Genomic DNA, 7524 nt, shown 5'->3' on the forward strand with positions numbered 1-7524 from the left:
AGTGAGCAGCCTTGACACCTCTGTGGCCTCCTTAAGAAGCTCAACACCACCCCCCGGGAGGCAAGGGATCAAGAAGACATGGTAGGATTGCAGCATTGTAGCCGCATTTACGAGATGTGCCATGATGGTAAGGGTCTCGAAAGTGCTTTGCATCCATTCGTCGCTTACTCTTTCAGGTCCTGGTTCGAGTTGAGGCACCTTGCCAATGATCTCCTTGTCAAGGAGGATCATGGCAGCCACCATGTCATCAATCACCGGATAGTGGTCTAGCCCCAAGGACTCTGCATTCCTTAGGAGAGTCCACAGCCTAATCTGGTTGTCGCAACAGAATTACCCTCTAGGACAGGACAGGTCATGCAGGCAGGCAGAGTCTGCATCCCCCGTGGGCAGGGGTACCCTGTATCTCTCACAATGGAACGTAAATGTACTTCCTCTGTGAAAGTGAAGCCAACAGTGTGATTGTAACGGTATCCCTCGTCATCTGAGGAAGAGTAGTCTAGATCGGACCAAAAGAAACAACGATTGACAGCTGCCTCTGATTGGGAACCATACCAGGCCAAAAGCAGAAATACAAAACATAGAACAAAAACATAGAATGCCCACCCCAACTCACGCCCTGACCAAACTAAAATAGAGACATAAAAAGGGAACTAAGGTCAGGACGTGACAGTGATATTACTATGTGTCTATATTATACACTGTGCAATACTGGAATAGGGAAAATACTACAGACCTACAGTACCAGCCTTAGTCTTATACTTAATTTTTTATTTCACCTTTATTTAACCAGGTAGGCCAGTTGAGAACAAGTTCTCATTTACAGCTGCGACCTGGCCAAGATAAAGCAAAGCAGTACGACAACAACACAGAGTTACACATAAACAAATGTACAGTCAATAACACAATAGAAAAATCAATGTACAGTGTGTGCAAATGTAGAAGAATAGGGAGGTTCCGCAATAAATAGGCCATAGAGGCAAAATAATTACAAATTTAGCATTAACACTGGAGTGATAGATGTGCAGATGACGATGTGCAAGTAGAGATACTGGGGTACAAAAGAGAAAGAGGATAAATAACAATATGGGGATGAGGAAGTTGGGTGTGCTATTTACTGATTGGCTGTGTACAGGTACAGTGATTGGAAAGCTGCTCTGACAGCTGATGCTTAAAGTTAGAGAGGGAGATATAAGACTCCAGCTTCAGTAATTTTTGCAATTCGTTCCAGTCATTGGCAGCAGAGAACTGGAAGGAAAGGCGGCCGAAGGAAGTGTTGGCTTTGGGGATGACCAGTGAAATATACCTGCTGGAGCACGTGCTACGGGTGGGTGTTGCTATGGTAACCAGTGACCTGAGATAAGGCGGGGCTTTACCTTGCAAAGACTTATAGATGACCTGGAGCCATACACTATCTGAAGGAGAGGAGATGTGAACGGGGTGTGAACTGCCTGATCCAGGGGGAGGGGAAGAGCACACAAACTCACACATGTTAGCTTGATCCTAGCGTGTGGGTCGGCTGTAACTCACGCCACGTTATAGTTTATTCTACCATACATGGGGGTGTTGGCAGGTTGTAAGGTGTGAGCTTAGTCCTGCGGTGGTCTGCTCTCGTTAATTAAGCTAGCTACTGCATAGCTCGTTCACTGTGGAACAAACAAGAGTTTTGACAAGATGTACACTGCCCTGTGAAATACCAGCGTGGCACGCCTAGCGACATGTGACTGGCTCTCCAGGGAGAACTGCAAGCCTGCCGGAGCAAAACATACACAGACTCCCTATCTTGCGGGGTTAGGCTAACCGGGAGGATTCCGGTGGACAGACAAGACACAGACAACTAGGACAAACTCTCAGTGCCGTAATAGTAGTAATTAAAACGAGATGGCACAAGCCAAACTGAGTGGGGGGACAGTAGAGCACCCTGATGGAGAGGCTAGCTGCTCCAAGCTATTGAATAGCTGCGGGTATACTTCTGAGGTTTTACACCCAAACATAGAGCTCTTACCAAGTGAATCCTCTCTGGAATGAGCAGAGAAAAGAGAGAAGTGGGAGTAGTAAGACGGGGGCTATTTTAGGGGGTCAGCCGCTGCACTACCCAGTACACAGGATTCATCTAAAATTCTTACTCGGAATGCATCCTGGTGAGGGGAAGAATACCATATTGGAGAGATCCAATATAATGCTACATAACAAAGACAGTATTTGTATTTATTATGGATCCCCATGCCTTGACAGCAGCTACTCTTCCTGGGGTCCAGCAAAATTAAGGCAGTTTATATAGTTTTAAAAACATTAAACTACATTCACAGATTTCACAACACACTGTGTGCCCTCAAGCCCATACTCCACCAGTACCACATATCTACTGCACAAAATCCCTGTGTAAGTGTTTGTATAGTGTGTATGTTATCGTGTGTGTGTATGCATGTGTCTGTGTTTGTGTTGCTTCACAGTCCCCGCTGTTCCATAAGGTGTATTTTTATCTGTTTTTTTAATCTAATTTTACTGCTTGCATTAGTTGCTTCATGTGGAATAGAGTTCCATGTAGTCATGGCTCTATATAATACTGTGCGCCTCCCATAGTGTGTTCTGGACATGGGGACTGTGAAGAGACCTCTTGTGCCATGTCTTGTGGGGTATGCATGGGTGTCCGACATGCATATCATTAATATTAGCTCTCTCTGTACATCCAAGGGCCAGCCATGCTGCCCTGTTCTGAGCCAATTGCAAAGTCCCTTTTTGTGGTACCTGACCTCATGACTGAACAGTAGTCCAGGTGCGACAAAACTAGGGCCTGTAGGACCTGCCTTGTTGATAGTGCTGTTAAGAAGGAAGAGCAGTGCTTTATTATGGACAGATTTCTTCCCATCTTAGCTACTGTTGTATCAATATGTTTTGACCATGACAGTTTACAGGGTTACTCCAAGCAGTTTAGTCACCTCAACTTGCTCAATTTCCAACTTGCTCAATTTAGTTGAGGTTAGTGAATGATTTGTCCCAAATACAATGCTTTTAGTTTTTCAAATATTTAGGAGTAACGTATTCCTTGCCACCCACTCTGAAACCAATTGCAGCTTTTTGTTAAGTGTTGCAGTCATTGTAGTCGCCATAGTAGCTGACATGTATAGTGTTGAATCATCCATACATAGACACATTGGCTTTACTCAAAGCCAGTGGCAAGTCGTTAGTAAAGATTGAAAATAGTAGGGGGCCTAGACAGCTGCCCTGGGGAATTCCTGATTCTACCTTGATTACGTTGGAGGGGCATCCATTAAAGAACACTGTTCTGTTAGACAGGTAACTCTTTATCCACAATATAGCAGGGGGGTGTAAGGCCATAACATACATTTTTCCAGCAACAGGCTATGATCGATAACGTCAAAAGCCACACTGAAGTCTAACAAAACAACCCCCACAATCTTTTTTCATCAATTTCTCTCAGCCATTCATCAGTGCTGTGCTTGTTGAATGTCCTTCCCTATAAGCGTGCTGAAAGTCTGTTGTCATTTTGTTTACTGTAAAATAGCATTGTATCTGGTCAAATACAATTTTTTCCCAACAAAAATGTACTATGGGTTGGTAACATGCTGATTGGTCAGCTATTTGAGCCAGTAAAGTGGGTTTTACTATTCTTAGGTAGCGGAATGACCCTCCGAGCCTGGGGGCACACACTTTCTAGTAGGCTTAAATTGAAAATATGGCAAATAGGACTGGCAATATTGTCTGTTATTATCCTCAGTAATTCTCCATCCAAGTTGTCAGACCCTGGTGGCTTGTCATTATTGATAGACAACAATAATTGTTTCACCCCTTCCCCCACTCACTTTACGGAACTCAAAATTACAATGCTTGTCTTTCATAATTTGGTCAGCTATACTTGGATGTGTCAGTGTTTGCTAATGCCTAAATTTGCTAATCTTGTCAATGAAAAAATCCTTAAAATAGTTGGCAATATCAGTTGGTTTTGTGATGAATGAGCCATCTGATTCAATGAATGATTGGTTGTGCAGCCAGGCTTTTTTTGCCATTCCTTTTGCCTCATCCCCCTCAACCATACAATTGTTCAATTCCTCATCAACCCATGGGGATTTAACAGTTTTTACAGTCATTTTCTTAATGGGTGCATGCTTATTATTAAGTGGAGTAAGCAATTTCATAAATGTGTCAAGTGCAGCCAAATATTCGTTACATCAACAACATAGAAATCACTACAAAATGTATTGTATGACCTCTTATACACTATATTACGCCCAACCTTTGGAACTTCGGTGTTCCTTGATATGGCTACTATATTGTGATCACTACTTCTGCAGCATTAGTGAAGATGTGATCAATAAATGTTGTTGATTTTATTCCTGTGCTGTTTGTAACTACCCTGGTAGGTTGACTGATAGCCTAAACCTGATTGCAGACACTGGTTACAGTTTGAATCTTTTTCTTGAGTGGACAGCTTGATGAAAGCCTGTCAATATTTAAATCACCCAGAAAATATACCTCTCTATTGATACCACATACATTATCTAGCATTTCACACATGTTATCCAGATACTGACTGCTAGCACTTGGTGGTCTATAGAAGCTTCCCACAAGAATGGGATTTAGGTGAGGCAGATGAACCTGTAGCCATATTACTTCAACAGTATTTAACATGAGATCCTCTCTAAGCTTTACAGGAATGTGGTTCTGAAAATAAACAGCAACACCTCCACTATTGGCATTTCTGTCTTTTCTGTAAATGTTCTAACCTTGTATTGCTACCACTAAATCATCAAAGGTATTATCTAAGTGAGTTTCAGTGATAGTCAAAATATGAATGTCATCTATTACTAGCAAATTATTCATTTCATGAACCTTGTTTCTTCAGCTACATATGTTAACGTGGGTTATTTTGAGCACTTTTCTTCTGGGATGCTTACTTGTTTCCATTGCTTTACTGGGAAGCTTAGCAGAAGTAGATATGCTCATGTTATTTATGTTAGTGCAGGGTGAGCTGCACACAGTGGATTTCCTCCTAGGGCACACTGCCTCAGTGCTAACAGTATAAATCTGGTTCATAGGTACATGATTACTGCATACAATAGCTGTAGCATCAGCAGAGGCATTCAGGGCAGTTAGAAGTACATAAATTAGGTTACTTACATTGTGTCTACCAACGCCCCTAGTATAATGTACATTTGGTAGGGATTATCTGAGATGGGCTTGGGTCAGTGGTAAGTCATTGTCTCAACGCAGCCTTATAATGATTTGGGTGTATCCCATCCTCCTTATAAAACGTGTTTTGTTTCCAAAGGGTATCGAAATAGTCAACAAAAGTTACACCCATTGAGCTGCAATAATCACGTAGCCAGTTGCGAAGAGAAATAATCCTGCTAAATCATTCAATGCCATGATTCAGAGGGCACAGGGCCAGATATGATGGGTCTTTTGTTAGTGTCTTGCAGAGAGTCAATCAGCGCTTTAAAATCAAGCTTCAACTGTTCAGAGCTGCCCTTCATAATGTCATTAAAACCCACATGGACTACGATAGAATTTATTTCTATGTCCTGACGTAGTAAATTCGGGAACAGCTTAGTAATGTCATTTACTCAAGCTCTGGGATAGGACATTGTTTTTGCACCAGGAACTGTCACATTTCTTACCATGGAGCTGCCCAAAATCACAGCTGGCGAGAAGGACAGGGAAATCAGCCAACTCCCACGCTTCACAGGATTCGCAGAACCCTTTATGGACGGGCGAGAGGCAGGATAACTTGAGCCCGTTGCTCCCATTGCCTGGTGCAGGCCTCTGACAGATGGAGAAGCCCCGCTCGATCCAGAGCAGGGACGGAAGGTTGCCAACGTTGACTTCGAAATTGTAGGAGTAGGCACTGCAGCCGCAGACACAGGCACCTCCAGCGACGAAGGTTCAGGAAGATCAGACTCCAGGACATCAAAACTATTTGTTGTTTGTATCCACTCCGGGCCTCTCGTTAGGAGTGTAGACTGCTTTGCGGGAGTCCACTGTCTTCTTCAATTGTCATTGATTGTCTTGCTCCTCTTGTTGTGCTCCTTCAACTCCGCTATCAGATGGGGGAGCTCTGGGCAACACCGGCCAGTTGGATAACAACAAACAACAAGGCAGAGATGCATCCAACAAGCGCAAACTCCATCCAGGCACCTGGGTAGAAAAGGTAAACATTCCATTCTGCGTTTTCCCCAGTTTCTTACGTAGGCTGTCGGCCTGTGTGATCAAGTAAGCCACCTCAAGCCTATAATCCTCAGCAAGGAAACAATTGCAGCATTGAATCTCTGACTGATCCGGTTTGTCCCGAAACAAAGCGTAGTAGATACAGCTCCTACAGCGCTGGAACCGTTCATTTATTTCTCCAGACAAAGAGGCTCCATTGCAAAACTCATCTGGTACCAACTTCTTTAGCTTGAAGGCTAGTAGCTAAGCATCTCTGTCAAGCAGGCTTCAACGTGTCTGTTAAGCGGGATTCTGGGACAAAAAATAGCATTCCTGGCTGTTAAAAGCTAACTGCGTCGTGGAATCCACACAAAAACAAGTTCGGTATACATATTTAATGAATATTCCTTATGTTTTAGTCAAAAATAACAAACGTACTGTTTCCATCATACAGTGTTCAACCGCGTACTCTGAAGATGGGAGAAGCAACTATAGCCAATCGAAATCCCGATCACACTTCTAGGCGATGGCGAGTGGCCTAGCTAGGCTCAATCTAGCCTAGCTAGGCTCAAGTCTCGCACCGAACTGCGCATGTGCAGGCCGTCAAATCAAAGGCACTCTTTCGATATAAAGTTGTTTTTGACTAAATTGAAAACGTGTCAGTTTGTCACTTTCATGAGGTTGGAGTAATAACATATTCAACTACTTTAGACATTGGCTATAATCTAGGTTGTGCCTTTCATTTTTCACTTCTCTCATTGACTTCTCAAACCCGAGGCCTGGTCTATTTGATCTGTTTCGCAAGGGTTCCTGGAAGCCTCGCAATGTTGCGCCTCTGGGTTACGAAACTTTGTGAAAAGAACATGTAGCCAACCATTGATCGCGTTTCCATGCATCAACCCATTTTTGCGTGATACCTTATCGACTGTATCATCAAGTTAGATATTCACTTTTGTTTATTATCTATTTCACTTGCTTTGGCAATGTAAGCTTATCTTTCCCATCCAATAAAGCCCCTTAAATTGGATTGCTTTAACGATTTGCACATCGTTACAACACTGTATAGACATAATATGACATTTGAAATGTCTTTATTATTTTGGAACTTGTGTTAGTAATAATTTCTGTTCACTTTTTATTGGAGGAGCAGGAGAACGTTGTATAATAGTTCTACAAACGTAAACATATGTTTCCCATGCCAATAAAGCCCCTTGCATTGAATTGAATGGTATAACATATGATGTGGTTAGCTGATACTGAAAATGCCTTTCCAGATGTTGTAAGATCTGGCATCCGTCAGCAACACCAGAGGAACGCTTCCGTTGCATGGACAGAGTATACGTCATTCATGTGCGACGGTGA

This window comes from Oncorhynchus tshawytscha, linkage group LG33 (assembly GCF_018296145.1).
Source record: "Oncorhynchus tshawytscha isolate Ot180627B linkage group LG33, Otsh_v2.0, whole genome shotgun sequence".
NCBI classification, from domain to species: domain Eukaryota; kingdom Metazoa; phylum Chordata; class Actinopteri; order Salmoniformes; family Salmonidae; genus Oncorhynchus; species Oncorhynchus tshawytscha.